Raw genomic sequence first — 20407 nt, 5'->3', positions numbered from 1 at the left:
ATCTAGTGGAACGCCTTCCCAGAAGAGGGGAGGCTGTTATAGCAGCAATGTTCCAACATCTAGTGGAACGCCTTCCCAGAAGAGTGGAGGCTGTTATAGCAGCAATGTTCCAACATCTAGTGGAAAGCCTTCCCAGAAGAGCTGGAGCAATGTTCCAACATCTGTGGAAAGCAGCAATGTTCCAACATCTAGTGGAAAGCCTTCCCAGAAGAGTGGAGGCTGTTATAGCAGCAATGTTCCAACATCTAGTGGAAAGCCTTCCCAGAAGAGTGGAGGCTGTTATAGCAGCAATGTTCCAACATCTAGTGGAAAGCCTTCCCAGAAAGTGGAGGCTGTTATAGCAGCAATGTTCCAACATCTAGTGGAAAGCCTTCCCAGAAGAGTGGAGGCTGTTATAGCAGCAATGTTCCAACATCTAGTGGAAAGCCTTCCCAGAAGAGTGGAGGCTGTTATAGCAGCAATGTTCCAACATCTAGTGGAAAGCCTTCCCAGAAGAGTGGAGGCTGTTATAGCAGCAATGTTCCAACATCTAGTGGAACGCCTTCCCAGAAGAGTGGAGGCTGTTATAGCAGCAATGTTCCAACATCTAGTGGAACGCCTTCCCAGAAGAGTGGAGGCTGTTATAGCAGCAATGTTCCAACATTTAGTGGAAAGCCTTCCCAGAAGAGTGGAGGCTGTTATAGCAGCAATGTTCCAACATCTAGTGGAACGCCTTCCCAGAAGAGTGGAGGCTGTTATAGCAGCAGTGTTCCAACATCTAGTGGAACGCCTTCCCAGAAGAGTGGAGGCTGTTATAGCAGCAATGTTCCAACATCTAGTGGAAAGCCTTCCCAGAAGAGTGGAGGCTGTTATAGCAGCAAAGGGGGGAAAACAGCTCCATATTAATACCAATGATTTTGTAATGAGATGTTACATCCTTTTTGGACATGTAATTTGTGTTTTGGAAGGGCTGCGGTCTCAATCCACCGCATCCTCGTTCGTCAGCCTTCCCTCCGTACCTGCGGTGGAAAATGGAAGAGCTACAAGGCTGTTTGTCCGATCAGGAGACATCCCGGGAAACGTCTGAAAGGTCCCCCCTACAGACTAATGTGGCCCTCCTATAGAAAGGAGAGACTCTCGCGAACACGATGGGTGTTCTCATCTGAAGGTAACCTGGTAACCTTTCAAAATTAAAAACCTGAAGGTAACCTTTAAAAATGATCATAGTAGTTTCATGCACCCCAAAAGGGGTTCAAATGTAGAAAACAATATATAGTTCCTGATCTTTCTTATATCTCATAGACAGAGGACACCTCAAATCCTTATTCCTTAAGATAGTAAAAAAAAAACTATTGTTTTGCATTTCTCTGGGCTATAGCAGTAAAGGCCAAATGCAGTATTTTATAAAATAATTTAATTATATTTGTTTTTTGATTCCTACAGGGGTAATATAATTCTAAATGAAATAACTAAATGATCCATGGTATGACCCTCTTAAAACAATTCCACGTGACCATCTTATTAAAACAATTCCACATGACCATCTTATTAAAACAATTCCACATGACCATCTTATTAAAACAATTCCACATGACCATCTTATTAAAACAATTCCACATGACCATCTTATTAAAACAATTCCACATGACCATCTTATTAAAACAATTTCACATGTCTGCTTAGCAGAACCTGCTGAAGACTCACATGCTGGTCTGTGATTCATTAAACGAGATCGGCAGTTTCATGTCTCTATACTGCATCTCAATTTCCTTCTCCAAGCCTCTAGAACAGTCAGTCATTCAGTCTCCACATTGAGTCACCACCATTAACAACAACCTTAGGGAGGAGACCGACCAGGAAAAGTTTAAGAGATATTTATTTTTTTAGATATGCATTTTACACACATTGTAAAAGGAAATTAGCAAACTAATATACAGATACCTTTAAATGCCATTATAGCCTGGTCCCAGATCTGTGTGTGTCCTCTGTCCATCTCCTTTGGTCATTACCACATCAAACACAGATCTGGGGACAGGATAATGTCATTCTGCACAAATTAGAAAATCTAACTGGCACTAGTGTTTAAAGTATAGGAAAGGAAATGGACAGGGCAGAGAATGAAACCAACAGGAAATGGACAGGGCAGAGAATGAAACCAACAGGAAATGGACAGGGCAGAGAATGAAACCAACAGGAAATGGACAGGGCAGAGAATGAAACCAACAGGAAATGCAGAGAATGAATTAGGGAATAAACACAGACAACGTGTGTGAGGGGAGGAGAGGCAGCAGCATTTTAAATCAGTCCAGAGATGTCATCATTCAGCCACATGTCTTCACAGACCGGCAGGAGACACTGAACAGACGCCATGCGGCCCTGATGGCACACTACTCTCTAGATAGTACACTACCTGTGCACTGTGTCGGGGAACAGACTGTCATTTGGGACAGAGACAGGAACAGAGGGGGGGGGGCACTGATGATATCCCCGTACATACACTCTGAGCATTGCAGTACATTTATGTAACCAGTCTGGTTAACAGCAGGAGACTCTAGCCTCCTGTTATTTGCGTAACATTTGTAAAGCGTATTAGACAACAACAACAAAAAAAGCAGTCTGTATATTTTCCTGTGTTTTATTTTGACATGTTTAACCACATGGTGTAGACATGCTGCACCAGGTGGAGTCTGGGGGATGACAAAACAGACGTCGTCAAGGGTTACCAGGAACAAGAGTTCTCAAGAGCCTAAGTGCTGTCTTTGGTAGGCAATTGAACAAGACGTGTAAGTCTACCACAGTAGTATGAAGCCCCACTCGTCTAGTATCTCTCCTGGCATGGTCAAGAGAGACCATCTGAAATCTGTTGTTTTAGCTTTTTAAAGTCTAGAAGAGGTGGAGAGATGCAGACGATTAGAAAGAGGAAAAACAGCTTTTCCTTTTCAAAAAGGCACAATGAGTAATAACCAACGTATATAAACCCTGGATTACTGATGTTACGTGTTGGCCATTGAGATGCTTTGAAGCCACCGGTCGGCCATTTTGGCTCTCCCCAGTAGGGGATGGATTACTGATGTTATGTGTTGGCCATTGAGATGCTTTGAAGCCACCGGTCGGCCATTTTGGCTCTCCCCAGTAGGGGATGGATTACTGATGTTATGTATTGGCCATTGAGATGCTTTGAAGCCACCGGTCGGCCATTTTGGCTCTCCCCAGTAGGGGATGGATTACTGATGTTACGTATTGGCCATTGAGATGCTTTGAAGCCACCGGTCGGCCATTTTGGCTCTCTCCATTAGGAGCAGGCCTCCATAGGAATGAATGGAATTCTACAGTGTTTCAATCAAATGTTTCAAGGACAACATTACATGTATTTAAGTATTTTCTTTTGTTTTAGTGGGGACAGTAACATTAATCTAAAAAGGAAAATGTTATATATTATTTTATTTGTACGTTTATCTCACATTATAGAATGTAAAAGTATTAAGGTGTCTGTAATGGAATACATGTTGTTAAAACCAATTAATTAATTAATTTCTTTAGCTTCCAAAACATTGTTTTTACAATGGAGGGGGGAGAGCCAAGATGGAGGCACGGTGGCTTCAACACAGCGCCCCCTGTCAGTCATCTAGTGTAATATATAAACCATTGGTTATAACAGATATGAAAGTTATCTTATTATGTGTGAGGTGAAAGCTTCTTCAGCCTGAAAAAAAAAAAAACACTATTTTATTTTACTGACGGTTGAAAAATATTTGTTAAACAATTTCGAGGAAGTGACTCTCATTCCAGAGACCCAGCTCTACTTTTACCTAGCAACAGTACTCTGCTCCAGTACTTTGTCCCTCTCAGCTAGCCGTAGATAGAATAGTTTGTCCCTCTCAGCTAGCCGTAGATAGAATGGTTTGTCCCTCTCAGCTAGCCGTAGATAGAATGGTTTGTCCCTCTCAGCTAGCCGTAGATAGAATAGTTTGTCCCTCTCAGCTAGCCATAGATAAACTACTACCAGGCTTTTAAATTCCTTCCAGCGGACTAGTATCGAATTATAATAAGTACAAATCATCGCTTAACAGAAGTGGCTTAATTATAAACTCATTTTAAAACTGAAGAGAACACGAAGGATAGTATTGCCTGGTTCATATCAAAGTTCAACTTGGCGTTTTGGGAGCTTGAAGGTTCCTGAACGTTGCGTCCTGATCCCCAGCTTGACTGACAGTCCGCCCGGAGGTCAGTGGCGGGTCTCTTTCACTCCTGCTTGTGAGGAGGGACAGCAGCCAGTCAGAACACTGCAATAGGGGTCACATGACAGGAAACAACAGCCTTCACCTTTCTGTTATTAAAACAAGTCCTACTGACTGAGCTGAGGTTTCTCCACTGCTTCTGGACGACAGAAATGTCCATTCAAAGCTTTTGTCTTCTGGGGAAGAAAGAAAAAGAAAAAAATTCTGTGAAACCAAAAACTGGTGTTTTTAGGTCAGATGTCAGTCTGAATACAGGAGGTCTGGAGCAGGCTGGAGGGACGGGCCTGCAGGCTGTTGTTGTTCTCCTGCAGCAGCTGTCCAACGGGAAGGGCTCCTCCTGTAATACAGTCACAATCTACCTTCGTAGGACACGCCTGGTTGATGTTTTCCTCTGCTATCAGACACCTCGGGACAGGGCGAGGAGACTGGGGAGTGAGGCTGGGAGAGGACACCTCGGGACAGGGCGAGGAGACTGGGGAGTGAGGCAGGGAGAGGACACCTCGGGGTGAGGGTAACGCCTCCAGCCGGTCTCCCTCTACTTCTGGCAGAGGGCTGACTGTGGCGAAGCGGCTGTGGTAGTCAGACGAGGATCCGTGGCTGCAGGACGTCTTCGTGATCTCCAGGTCAGAGCCGCCGCTGAGGGAGGGAGAGTCGGCTACGGAGGGCAGAGAGCCGCTGAGGGAGGGAGAGTCGGCTACGGAGGGCAGAGAGCCGCTGAGGGAGGGAGAGTCAAACTCTGAGGAGTTGGTGCTCTGCTGCTCAAGGAGACGAGCGTCCATATCCTCCCTCGTCTCCTGGATCTTACAGCCTCCTCCCTTCTTCAGCTTGCTTTTACTCTTCTTCCCCGAGGAAGAGGAGGAGGACTTGGCTGTGCCATCCTGGCCCTCTGAGGGACATCCAGAGTGGCAGGACCAGCCACAGCGCCCAGCGTCTCTCCCATCATCCATAGTGTGGTCGTGTAGTTGACCAGCAGACTTACCCGGCTCTATGTTCACCTGCACCTCCATACTGGTCCCGTCTCTACACAAAACACCACCAGACACAAAGGAAGAGGAGAGTGGAACACACGTCTACAGGAGAGAGACAAGTCCTCTGTGGAGATATCATTGAAATGTTAATATTTATAAAAGGCCCTGACCTGTAGTTGAGAAGGGATCCAGCCATTGCTTTGGTGCTGGCGTTGTCACTGATGGTCCCCAAGCTGAAGGTGGCCGACTCTCCACTCAGACTACACCTCTCCTTCTGAACATCAGCCTGTACCTCCAACCTGGAGCAGGGGACCGGGGGAGGGGAGAGGACGGGACCGGGGGAGGAGAGGGGACGGGACCGGGGGAGGAGAGGGGACGGGACGGGACCGGGGGAGGAGAGAGGACGGGACCGGGGGGGAGGACGGGACCGGGGGAGGAGAGAGGACGGGACCGGGGGAGGAGAGAGGTCGGGACCGGGGGAGGAGAGAGGACGGGACCGGGGGAGGGATCAGACCTAGTTTATTTTTCCAGTCACATGACTGACCCTGTAAAACAACACACAGCCTAGATGGACCCTAAAACAAGCCACCTGACAGTAAGGACCCTGTAAAACATCCTGTCCACTATGACTGACCCTGTAAAACAACACCTTAGCCTATGACTGACCCTGTAAAACGCTGACCTGGGACTGACCCTATAAAACAACACCTATCACACTACTGGGACTGACCCTGTAAAACAACACCTATCATACTACTATGACTGACCCTGTAAAACAACACCTATCATACTACTATGACTGACCCTGTAAAACAACACCTATCATACTACTATGACTGACCCTGTAAAACAACACCTATCATACTACTATGACTGACCCTGTAAAACAACACCTATCATACTACTATGACTGACCCTGTAAAACAACACCTATCATACTACTATGACTGACCCTGTAAAACAACACCTATCATACTACTATGACTGACCCTGTAAAACAACACCTATCATACTACTATGACTGACCCTGTAAAACAACATCTATCATACTACTGACCCTGTAAAACACCACCTATCATACTACTATGACTGACCCTGTAAAACAACACCTATCATACTACTATGACTGACCCTGTAAAACAACACCTATCATACTACTATGACTGACCCTGTAAAACAACACCTATCATACTACTACCCTGACTGACCCTGTAAAACAACACCTATCATACTACTATGACTGACCCTGTAAAACAACACCTATCATACTACTGACTGACCCTGTAAAACAACACCTATCATACTACTATGACTGACCCTGTAAAACAACACCTATCATACTACTATGACTGACCCTGTACAACACCTATCATACTACTGACTGACCCTGTCACCTATCATACTACTATGACTGACCCTGTAAAACAACACCTATCATACTACTATGACTGACCCTGTAAAACAACACCTATCATACTACTATGACTGACCCTGTAAAACAACACCTATCATACTACTGACTGACCCTGTAAAACAACACCTATCATACTTGGTTACTGACCCTGTAAAACAACATGTATCATCATGATGTCATGTAAAACAACACCTATGACTGACCCTGTAAAACAACACCTATCATACTACTATGACTGACCCTGTAAAACAACACCTATCATACTACTGACCCTGTAAAACAACACCTATCATACTACTATGACTGACCCTGTAAAACAACACCTATCATACTAGGGCTATGACTTACACTCAGGTTGTGACCCTGTAAAACAACACCTATCCTACTACTGACCCTGTAACAACACCTATCATATTACTATGACTGACCCTGTAAAACAACACCTATCATACTACTATGACTGACCCTGTAAAACAACACCTATCATACTACTATGACTGACCCTGTAAAACAACACCTATCATACTACTATGACTGACCCTGTAAAACAACACCTATCATAGTTCATGACTGACCCTGTAAAACAACACCTATCATACTACTATGACTGACCCTGTAAAACAACACCTATCATACTACTATGACTGACCCTGTAAAACAACACCTATCATACTACTATGACTGACCCTGTAAAACAACACCTATCATACTACTACTGACCCTGTAAAACAACACCTATCATACTACTATGACTGACCCTGTAAAACACCACCTATCATACTACTATGACTGACCCTGTAAAACAACACCTATCATACTACTATGACCCTGTACAACAACACCTATCATACTTGGTTACTGGCAGACTGTTGTACTGATGTCTGTCTGGCTGATGTCATGTGACCGTTTGTCTGAAACTGACATCTTGGTTCAAATCTCTCTCTGTTTTTATCTCAACGAGACTCAAACCTGGTTGAATAAAGATTCAAACCAATCTAAAAGTACTGACCTGTTCAGGTAGTTGACCACGGCGCTGCCAGACAGAGATCCGGTGATGCTGGCTCCAGCCAGGCCATGGTGGAGGCGTTCTCACTCAGGTTGTCCCTCATGGCGCCCATCCGGTCCACGTGGCTCCCGCTGGCGCTCAGACTGCCCGTCATGCCCCCCACGCTACCTCCTCCGATGCTGGGGTTGTTCCTGGTGTCTGCCACAGAGGTCGTGTCTGAGGAGACGGGGGAGACAGCAGGAGTTCATCAGAGCCGCTCTATAAACTAAAAGACGAGGTCTTTCTCCTGTTGGTTCTCTCCCTTCTACGGCCTCGTCTTTTCTAGAAGGTGTTTCTTGTTGGTTCTCTCCCTTCTACGGCCTCGTCTTTTCTAGAAGGTCTTTCTCTGGTTGGTTCTCTCCCTCCTACGGCCTCGTCTTTTCTAGAAGGTCTTTCTCTTGTTGGTTCTCTCTATTCTACGGCCTCGTCTTTTCTAGAAGGTCTGTAACAAGGTTTTTCATTGGTTGGTTCTCTCCCTTCTACGGCCTCGTCTTTTCGAGAAGGTCTGTAGTCAAAGCTCGCCTTTTCCACATTCTCCTCCTCTAGGAGGGTCAGAGGTCATCAGAGTCCAGTCACAATGAGTCAGCTAACACAACTCATTCAGACTAAACACCAGGTTGCTCACAGTGTGTGTGTGTGTGTGTGTGTGTGTGTGTGTGTGTGTGTGTGTGTGTGTGTGTGTGTGTGTGTGTGTGTGTGTGTGTGTGTGTGTGTGTGTGTGTGTGTGTGTGTGTGTGTGTGACGTACCAGTAGCTTGCGCCCCGCTCCCTGCGGTCATCTGGTTCTCGTCGTCAAACTCGATGCGGACCCCTTTCCCGTTACCAGTGGAGACCCCACAGCCCCCGCTGCGACACAGAGAGATGGGCACCACGCCATACACATACGCCAGCATGATGGGCACGCCGATGCCTGGACACACACACAGAGAGAGAGAGACAGTTAACCACCTCACACCCTGGGGAGGGACACCAGGCAACCAGCAGAGACCACTGTGTCTCCTAAGAGCAAAAAAAACAGCATGTCTGTGTGATGACAGACAGAGTACAGTATACTGACCACAGGGACATGATGACAGAGTACAGTATACTGACCACAGGGGACATGATGACAGACAGAGTACAGTATACTGACCACAGGGGACATGATGACAGACAGGGGACATGACCACAGGGGACATGATGACAGAGTACAGTATACTGACCACAGGGGACATGATGACAGAGTACAGTATACTGACCACAGGGGACATGATGACAGAGTACAGTATACTGACCACAGGGGACATGATGACAGAGTACAGTATACTGACCACAGGGGACATGATGACAGACAGGGGACATGATGACAGACAGAGTACAGTATACTGACCACAGGGGACATGATGACTGACAGAGTACAGTATACTGACCACAGTGGACATGATGACAGAGTACAGTATACTGACCACAGGGGACATGATGACAGACAGGGGACGTGACAGACAGTACAGTATACTGACCACAAGGGACATGATGACAGACAGGGGACATGATGACAGACAGAGTACAGTATACTGACCACAGGAGACATGATGACAGGCAGGGGACGTGATGACAGGCAGAGTACAGTATACTGACCACAGGGGACATGACAGAGTACAGTATACTGACCACAGGGGACATGATGACAGAGTACAGTATACTGACCACAGGGGACATGATGACAGAGTACAGTATACTGACCACAGGGGACATGATGACAGAGTACAGTATACTGACCACAGGGGACATGATGACAGACAGGGGACATGATGACAGACAGGGGACGTGACAGACAGTACAGTATACTGACCACAAGGGACATGATGACAGACAGAGTACAGTATACTGACCACAGGGGACATGATGACAGAGTACAGTATACTGACCACAGGGGACATGATGACAGACAGGGGACGTGACAGACAGTACAGTATACTGACCACAAGGGACATGATGACAGACAGGGGACATGATGACAGACAGAGTACAGTATACTGACCACAGGAGACATGATGACAGACAGGGGACATGATGACAGGCAGGGGACGTGATGACAGGCAGAGTACAGTATACTGACCACAGGGGACATGATGACAGAGTACAGTATACTGACCACAGGGGACATGATGACAGACAGGGGACGTGACAGACAGTACAGTATACTGACCACAAGGGACATGATGACAGACAGGGGACATGATGACAGGCAGGGGACATGATGACAGACAGAGTACAGTATACTGACCACAGGAGACATGATGACAGACAGGGGACATGATGACAGGCAGGGGACGTGATGACAGGCAGAGTACAGTATACTGACCACAGGGGACATGATGACAGAGTACAGTATACTGACCACAGGGGACATGATGACAGACAGGGGACATGATGACAGACAGGGGACGTGACAGACAGTACAGTATACTGACCACAAGGGACATGATGACAGAGTACAGTATACTGACCACAGGGGACATGATGACAGACAGGGGACATGATGACAGACAGAGTACAGTATACTGACCACAGGGGACATGATGACAGACAGAGTACAGTATACTGACCACAGGGGACATGATGACAGACAGAGTACAGTATACTGACCACAGGGGACATGATGACAGACAGAGTACAGTATACTGACCACAGGGGACATGATGACAGACAGAGTACAGTATACTGACCACAGGGGACATGATGACAGACAGAGTACAGTATACTGACCACAGGGGACGTGACAGACAGTACAGTATACTGACCACAAGGGACATGATGACAGACAGGGGACATGATGACAGGCAGGGGACATGATGACAGGCAGGGGACATTATGACAGACAGGGGACATGATGACAGACAATATACTGACCACAGGGGACATGATGACAGACAGTACAGTATACTGACCGACAGAGACGGCTGCCACCACAGGGGACATGAGGACAGACAGAGTGACTCCTCCTGCTATCACCAGGTTCCTCTTGTGAGGAGAGATGTCCTTCCCCTCGTAGCGGTTATAGATCTAACAGACAGACAGACGGGTTAGAGGTCAGAGGTTATAGATCAGACAGAGTGACTCCTCCTGCTATCACCAGGTTCCTCCTGTGAGGAGAGATGTCCTTCCCCTCGTAGCGGTTATAGATCTAACAGACAGACAGACGGGTTAGAGGTCAGAGGTTATAGACCAGACCGACGGACATACAGGGGTTAAAGGTCAGGGGTTATGGATCTGACAGACATACAGGGGTTATAGATCAGACAGACTGGGTTAAAGGTCAGGGGTCATGGATCTGACAGATGGAGGTTTCAGGTCAGGGGTCATGGATCTGACATATGGAGGTTAGAGGTCAGGGGTCATGGATCTGACAGATGGAGGTTAGAGATCAGGGGTCATGGATCTGACAGACAGGGTTAGGTCAGGGGTCACCGTACTGTGAGGAGAACCATGACTCTCGACTTACTGAAAACACATCAGGAGTGATGCAGTGGTTCCATCTATTGGCTAACTTTATTATGCTGCTGTGTTCATATAAAACAACTGTATTATTCTGTGTTCATATAAAACAACTGTATTATTCTGTCTGTGTTCATATAAAACAACTGTATTATTCTGTGTTCATATAAAACAACTGTATTATGTATTATTCTGTGTTCATATAAAACAACTGTATTATTCTGTCTGTGTTCATATAAAACAACTGTATTATTCTGTCTGTGTTCATATAAAACAACTGTATTATTCTGTCTGTGTTCATATAAAACAACTGTATTATTCTGTCTGTGTTCATATAAAACAACTGTATTATTCTGTCTGTGTTCATATAAAACAACTGTATTATTCTGTGTTCATATAAAACAACTGTATTATTCTGTGTTCATATAAAACAACTGTATTATTCTGTGTTCATATAAAACAACCGTATTATTCTGTGTTCATATAAAACAACTGTATTATTCTGTGTTCATATAAAACAACTGTATTATTCTTCTGTGTTCATATCATATATATTATTCTGTGTTCATAAACAACTGTATTATTCTGTCTGTGTTCATATCTGTATTATTCTGTCTGTGTTCATATAAAACAACTGTATTATTCTGTCTGTGTTCATATAAAACAACTGTATTATTCTGTGTTCATATAAAACAACTGTATTATTCTGTGTTCATATAAAACAACTGTATTATTCTGTCTGTGTTCATATAAAACAACTGTATTATTCTGTCTGTGTTCATATAAAACAACTGTATTATTCTGTCTGTGTTCATATAAAACAACTGTATTATTCTGTGTTCATATAAAACAACTGTATTATAAAACAACTTCTGTGTTCATATAAATTATTCTGTGTTCAACTGTATTATTCTGTGTTCATATAAAACAACTGTGTTCTGTGTTCATATAAAACAACTGTATTATTCTGTCTGTGTTCATATAAAACAACTGTATTATTCTGTCTGTGTTCATATAAAACAACTGTATTATTCTGTCTGTGTTCATATAAAACAACTGTATTATTCTGTCTGTGTTCATATAAAACAACTGTATTATTCTGTCTGTGTTCATATAAAACAACTGTATTATTCTTCTGTGTTCATTAAAATTCTGTGTTCATATAAAACTGTCTGTGTTCATATAAAACAACTGTATTATTCTGTCTGTGTTCATATAAAACAACTGTATTATTCTGTCTGTGTTCATATAAAACAACTGTATTATTCTGTCTGTGTTCATATACAACTGTATTATTCTGTGTTCATATAAAACAACTGTATTATTCTGTGTTCATATAAAACAACTGTATTATTCTGTGTTCATATAAAACAACTGTATTATTCTGTGTTCATATAAAACAACTGTATTATTCTGTCTGTGTTCATATAAAACACGCCTGTGTAATCATTGACTCGTACACAGTAGTGGTTGGGAACAACGCTGCAGGTTAAGTTCTCCGGTACATTCCTCCATCTTTAGTCCACGAGCTCATCATCATCATCATCTTTCTGGTTGAACAGACGACTAGACTTCCACCTGATCGTCCCGTTTACAGCACAGACCCATTACTGATGAACGGCTTCTCTGTTGTCTGGTCATCTATCTGTCAACACGACGGCTGATGTCATCTGATGACCTCAGTCTTGTCGTGGAATAATCAGAATTTGTTGGTAACATAGGTAAGATGTTTTATATTCATCATATGTTTGTAAGTTACTTCTCATCAGAATGGTATTTTTGTATAATACTGTGGCAGGGTTGCAGTATCTGTTCTATGTCAAGACTAAGTTGCATGGGCCACAGAGAGGGGAGAGGTCAAAGTGTCATCATGTGTAAACAGATCTTTTGCTCCACAATGTCTGTGTGCCAGTCAGTGTGTCTCTGTGATCTTGTCAAGATAGGATTGGTTGTATTTAGAGTTGGTTGTATCTAAATGACAATTTGATATATGCCTGTTGATATGGAGGATTGGTTTATGGTTCTGGGGTTTGAGTAAGGAGACAAAGCTGAACGATGAATTATGCCGATGCTGTCGTATCCTGTGTGTCTTTGCTATAAAGGACCTCATTTGAAATGTGGAAGGGGATCTCAGAGAATTCACTGAGAGACACTGAATTACCTGAGAGTCACATGGTTGTGATAGAGCTCATATAATTAAAGATGGACTTTGATAACTAACTCCGACTTGTGTGTGTGGTTTGCTCCCATGATTTGGTAAATAGAGGAAATTTCCACGACAGTCTGCCGCGTGTTTAGGGTCAGCTCACCTTCCTCCCCACGTATACGGGGATGCCTATGATCATGGCGGGGACGGCGATGCCAGCGATCAGAGCGATGCCCACCGGAGCTCCCACCAGCGTGCCCAGCTGCCACAGAATCTTCTTCTTCCTGCTCCACGGCTTCCTGCCCCAGAAGGTACATCCTGACGGGCTGGGGAGGGACGGAGAGAGGATTACAACCCAACCCTGACAGGCTGGGGAGGGACGGAGAGAGATGATTACAACACCATCCTGACAGGCTGGGGAGGGACGGAGAGAGAGGATTTACAACCCAACCCTGACAGGCTGGGGAGGGACGGAGAGAGATGATTACAACACCATCCTGACGGGCTGGGGAGGGACGGAGAGAGAGGATTACAACACCATCCTGACAGGCTGGGGAGGGACAGAGAGAGAGGATTACAACACCATCCTGACGGGCTGGGGAGGGACGGAGAGAGAGGATTTACAACCCAACCCTGACGGGCTGGGGAGGGACGGAGAGAGATGATTACAACACCATCCTGACAGGCTGGGGAGGGACGGAGAGAGAGGATTACAACACCATCCTGACAGGCTGGGGAGGGACGGAGAGAGAGGATTACAACCCAACCCTGACAGGCTGGGAGGGGGGAGGGACAACCCTGGATGACTACAACCCAACCCTGACAGGCTGAGAGAGATGATTACAACCCATCCTGGACCTGGGAGGGCTGGGGAGGACTACAACACCAATCCTGACAGGCTGGGAGGGACAGAGATGATTACAACCCAACCCTGACAGGCTGGACAGAGATGATTACAATACAACCCTGACAGGCTGACCAGGGACAGAGATGATTACAACCCAACCCTGACAGGCTGACCAGGGGAGAGATGATTGACCAGGGGACATTACAACCAACCCTGACAGGCTGACCAGGGGACAGAGATGATTACAACCCAACCCTGACAGGCTGACCAGGGGACAGAGATGATTACAACCCAACCCTGACAGGCTGGACAGAGATGATTACAACCCCACCCTGACAGGCTGACCAGGGGACAGAGATGACCCTGACAGGCTGACCAGGGGACAGAGATGATTACAACAACCCAACCCTGACAGGCTGACCAGGGGACAGAGATGATTACAACCCAACCTGACCTGACCAGGGGCTGACCCCAGGCTGACCAGGGGACAGAGATGATTACAACCCAACCCTGACAGGCTGACCAGGGGACCCTGACAGGCTGGACAGAGATGATTACAACCCACCCTGACAGGCTGACCAGGGGACAGAGATGATTACAACCCAACCCTGACAGGCTGACCAGGGGACAGAGATGGACAGGCTGGACAGAGATGATTACAACCCCACCCTGACAGGCTGGACAGAGATGATTACAACCCCACCCTGACAGGCTGGACAGAGATGATTACAACCCCACCCTGACAGGCTGGACAGAGATGATTACAACCCAACCCTGACAGGCTGGACAGAGATGATTACAACCCAACCCTGACAGGCTGGACAGAGATGATTACAACCCAACCCTGACAGGCTGACCAGGGGACAGAGATGATTACAACCCAACCCTGACAGGCTGACCAGGGGACAGAGATGATTACAACCCCACCCTGACAGGCTGACCAGGGGACAGAGATGATTACAACCCAACCCTGACAGGCTGACCAATCACCACCTTCCGGAGACACCTGAAACCCCACCTCTTTAAGGAATACCTAGGATAGGATAAGTAATCCCTCTCACCCCCGCCCCCCCTTTAAGATTTAGATGCACTATTGTAAAGTGACTGTTCCACTGGATGTCATAAGGTGAATGCACCAATTTGTAAGTCGCTCTGGATAAGAGCGTCTGCCAAATGACTTAAATGTAAATGATGTAAATGGGACAGAGATGATTACAACCCAACCCTGACAGGCTGACCAGGGGACAGAGATGATTACAACCCAACCCTGACAGGCTGACCAGGGGACAGAGATGATTACAACCCAACCCTGACAGGCTGACCAGGGGACAGAGATGACTACAACCCAACCCTGACAGGCTGGACAGAGATGACTACAACCCAACCCTGACAGGCTGACCAGGGGACAGAGATGATTACAACCCAACCCTGACAGGCTGACCAGGGGACAGAGATGATTACAACCCAACCCTGACAGGCTGACCAGGGGACAGAGATGATTACAACCCAACCCTGACAGGCTGACCAGGGGACAGAGATGATTACAACCCAACCCTGACAGGCTGACCAGGGGACAGAGATGATTACAACCCAACCCTGACGGGCTGACCAGGGGACAGTCTAGGGCATATAGCCTAGCAGAACTCTGGCTATTCAGAGGCAGAACACTGTGGTTAGTGTATAGATAGTGATGTACTCCTCCCTGAGTGTTGACAGACTCCTCACCCCTCTGCCTCTCACCTCAGGTAGTGCAGGTCAGAGATCTCCTTCATGCAGAGCCAGCAGAACTCACAGCCGCACACGGCGCAGGTCATGTGGTTACAGCTGCCGTCGTTCATCTTGATGATGTAAGCAGCGCAGCGCGGACACGGCTTGATGTCATCGGCTGGGGACGAAAGGAATAGAAACGCCGTGTTTTAAAACAGAAACAGTGAACCCCACCACCCCTTAAACCACAGACAGCACATACACCCTCTTCTTCATCTAGAACATTCCCAACCTACTTCTATTGCCAGAGGCAGTATTCCCGGTTCTCGTCTGGCCACACAAGGAGCTCTGTGGTAAAGACTATGTAATCTATTTTAGGATGATTCTGTAACGTTACAAAATGTGAAAAACGTCAAGGGGAATACTTTCCGAATGAATGTATCCCCGTTGAAAACCTTTTGTTGGTTCTTCTCTGACATAGAAGACGGTTCCATAAAACCTAAATATAATAATATAATATATATAATATAATATAAAATAATTTCACCAGCGTCTTATTTCACAGGGCTTCATTCCATGTTTCCTTCCACAGGAGACAGGAGAGATAAAAACGTCCTCTCACTGTCAACTACGTTTATTTTCAGCAAACATGTGTAAATATTTGTATAGGCCCTTCTCCACAGATTGCTCAGTTTGGCTGTGCGGCCAGCTCTAGGAAGAGTCTTTGTGGTTCCAAACTCCTTCCATTTAAGAATAATGGAGGCCATTTTGTTCTTCGGGACCTTCAATGCTGCAGAAATGTTTTGGTACCCTTCCCCAGATCTGTGCCTCGAACACAATCCTGTCTCGGAGCTCTACGGACAATTCCTTCGACCTCATGGCTTGGTTTTTGCTCTGACATGCACTGTCAACTGTGGGACCTTAAATAAGGTATTTCTGTTTTTTAATACATTTGCTAACATTTCTAAAAACCTGTTTTGCTTTGTCATGAAGTATTGTGTGTAGATTGACGAGGGGGGAAAAAACTAATTTAATCCATTTTAGAGCACTTTTTGCCAGTCCTGTCTGGTCCAGCGACGGTGGGTTTGTGCCCATAGGTGATGTCTGGTGAGGACCTGCCTTACAACAGGCCTACAAGCCCTCAGTCCAGCCTCTCTCAGCCTATTACAGGGAGGTGCCCATAGGTTCCTTTACAACAGGCCTACAAGCCCTCAGTCCAGCCTCTCTCAGCCTATTGCGGACAGTCTGAGCAATGATGGAGGGATTGTGCGTTCCTGGTGTAACTCGGGCAGTTGTTGCCATCTTGTCCCTGTCCCGCAGGTGTGATGTTCGGATGTATCGATCCTGTGCAGGTGTTGTTACACGTGGTCTGCCACTGCGAGGACGATCAGCTGTCCGTCCTGTCTCCCTGAAGCGCTGTCTTTGGCGTCTCACAGTACAGACATTTATTGCCCTGGCCACATCTGCAGTCCTCATGCCTCCTTGCAGCATGGCTAAGGCACGTTCATGTAGATGAGCAGGGACCCTGGGCACATCTGCAGTCCTCATGCCTCCTTGCAGCCTAAGGCACGTCCATGTAGATGACCAGGGACCCTGGGTTTAAGGCCTGGGTTTAAGGCCTGGGTTTAAGGCCTGGGTTTAAGGCCTGGGTTTAAGGCCTGGGTTTAAGGCCTGGGTTTAAGGCCTGGGTTTAAGGCCTGGGTTTAAGGCCTGGGTTTAAGGCTGGGTTTAAGGCTTAGTAATGCTGTTAGTGTACCGTTTGTGGTCGTCCATCCATTAACGTTCCTGTGAATTAAAGAAATTTGTTCCGCACTTAAGGACTGACTGGGCAGATGGTTCCCAGCCTGCAGGTCCAGCTTCCCCCCAGGAGGGCCCCTCGGGATGTCCAGCTTCCCCGGGATCGGGATCAGGAGGTCCAGCTTCCCCTCGGGATCAGGAGGTCCAGCTTCCCTCGGGATCAGGAGGTCCAGCTTCCCCTCGGGATCAGGAGGTCCAGCTTCCCCTCGGGATCAGGAGGTCCAGCTTCCCCTCGGGATCAGGAGGTCCAGCTTCCCTCGGGATCAGGAGGTCCATCGGGATCAGGAGGTCCAGCTTCCCCTCGGGATCAGGAGGTCCAGCTTCCCCTCGGGATCAGGAGGTCCAGCTTCCCCCGGCCCCTCACCCCTTTGGGATCAGGAGGTCCAGCTTCCCCTCGGGATCAGGAGGTCCAGCTTCCCCTCGGGATCAGGAGGTCCAGCTTCCCCTCGGGATCAGGAGGTCCAGCTTCCCCTCGGGATCAGGAGGTCCAGCTTCCCTCGGGATCAGGAGGTCCAGCTTCCCCTCGGGATCAGGAGGTCCATTTAATCATCCTTCCATTCGCCCCTCGGGATCAGGAGGCCCAGCTTCCCCGGCCCCCGGTGTTCGCCCCTCGGGATCAGGAGGTCCAGCTTCCCTGGCCCCGGTGTTCCTCGGGCTCAGGAGGTCCAGCTTCCCCAGGATTCCCTCGGGCTCAGGAGGTCCATCGGGATCAGGAGACCGTTTAATCATCCTTCCATTCCCTGAAATGTAGACATCTCTCCCAGCCGGGATCTCTGGTAGGAGAGAGGTTCTGAAGTGGCGTTATGACTCAACCTGTGTGGGACTTGGCAGATCGGATAAACACCCTCTCAAAATGTTTGGTTCCTCTTCAGATGTTGCTTCAGCTGGGAGGACATCCACTTTATCGTCAACCACCCCCTGAAATGTAACCTTCACGACTCCTGGGTCCCGGCCTCTCTTCTCTCATCCTTTCAGTGGCCAGACTCCTGGGTCCCGACCTCTCTTCTCTCATCCTTTCAGTTGCCAGACTCCTGGGTCCCGGCCTCTTCTCTCATCCTTTCAGTGGCCAGACTCCTGGGTCCCGACCTCTCTCTCTCATCCTTTCGGTGGCCAGCAGCTCTAACACCAGCTCACAGCCCGTTGGTGATTAGCTCTAACACCAGCTCACAGCACAACCCCTTGGTGAGCAGCTCTGACACCAGCTCACAGCCCCTTGGTGAGCAGCTCTAACACCAGCTCACAGCCCGTTGGTGATTAGCTCTAACACCAGCTCACAGCACAACCCCTTTGAGCAGCTCTGACACCAGCTCACAGCCCCTTGGTGAGCAGCTCCGACACCAGCTCACAGCCCGTTGGCCAGCAGCTCTGACACCAGCTCACAGCACAGCCCCTGGTGAGCAGCTCCGACACCAGCTCACAGCCCGTTGGCCAGCAGCTCCCTCATCTTTTCTGCTGTGTCTTCGTTGTCCTCATCAGACAGGACTATTATAGATACTGTACGTCTGGGTACAACCGGTTCGTTGGGATCTATTTTGGGGTCGTTCAAATTCTTTCCACAATACTATCCATTCTTGGACCCCCGGGTCAATACCAATCACGGATTTCTTTAGTTTTCTGCTCCAAATCCATGTTCAATGAGCAGCTTCTCCAGGTCGTCATGGAGACCGTTCAACTTCCTGTTTATTTGCTTGTCCATTGAACAACTTCCCATCGTTCACAAGACCAGCGGCGTGGTTTTCACCGAAGAGAGTCTCCGCTCGGTTACTTTCCGCCAGACCTTTAGCAGCAGACTGCTCGCGTACGGTTAAACATAGACGACTGGTTTTAAAGTCATTCAACTAAATTTAGGAAGCTTAAAAACAACAGATTTACATACTTGTTTTCAAAGTTTGTATTTGGTCCAAAGCATTCTCTTAGACCTAAACCTCAACTGGAGTGTGTTTCGCTCTCTTAGACCTAAACTGGAGTGCGTGTTGATCGTCTTGTGTGCGTGTTCATCATCTTGTGTGCGTGTTCATCATCTTGTGTGCGTGTTCATCATCTTGTGTGCGTGTTCATCATCTTGTGTGCGTGTTCATCATCTTGTGTGCGTGTTCATCATCTTGTGTGCGTGTTTATTATCTTGTGTGTGTGTGTGTACCTGCAGCACCACTCTCCTGGCTGTAGCTAAGAGACGAGGAGCTGAAGGTGCGTAGCCTCAGGCTCTGGGCTCTCTGCTGCCGGGCGGCATCACACGTCTGGTTGGGGTGCCACAGCTGTTTACAGTGGTAACAGAACTCCGTGCCACACCCCTCACGTCCACACGTGATCTTAGGACAGCTGGCACAGCCAAAGGCAATGACTGCATACCTACAAAACCAGAGGGAGAAACAGGTCAGGGTTCTATCTTCCAGGACAGAAAGGGACAACTCTCTCTGTGCTCAATGTCCAGGAGCCTGCCTGAGTCATCAGAACACCCCCTGATTCTAGCAATGTTCATTCATTCAGCTTCGAAAAAAATCTAGCTTGTACTAATTCAGCCCAGACAGTTGTCCCCTGTCTGCCTCTCTCGCTTTCCCTGAGGACCCTCAGACAGGACCCTCAGACAGGACCCTCAGACAGTGGTCCCGTCTGCCTCTCTCTCTCTTTCCCTGAGGACCCTCAGACAGGACCCTCAGACAGGACCCTCAGACAGGACCCTCAGACAGTTGTCCCCTGCCTGTCTGCCTCTCCGTCCCTCTCTTTCTCTCTGATTCCCGGAAAACCCTCAGACAGAACCCAATGTCTCTATACGTATACTAATCATCAATC

The 20407-nt window shown here is 47.3% G+C and overlaps 1 pseudogene; it reads right to left on the bottom strand.

The window, feature by feature from the left end:
• Positions 1–1837: 1837 nt before the first annotated feature.
• Positions 1838–19966, bottom strand: LOC124017152 (annotated as a pseudogene).
• Positions 19967–20407: the final 441 nt, after the last annotated feature.

This window comes from Oncorhynchus gorbuscha, unplaced genomic scaffold, assembly GCF_021184085.1.
Source record: "Oncorhynchus gorbuscha isolate QuinsamMale2020 ecotype Even-year unplaced genomic scaffold, OgorEven_v1.0 Un_scaffold_1674, whole genome shotgun sequence".
Lineage (NCBI taxonomy): Eukaryota > Metazoa > Chordata > Actinopteri > Salmoniformes > Salmonidae > Oncorhynchus > Oncorhynchus gorbuscha.
Note: the sequence above shows the minus strand (reverse complement) of the source record. Positions and strands in the feature narration are given on the sequence as shown.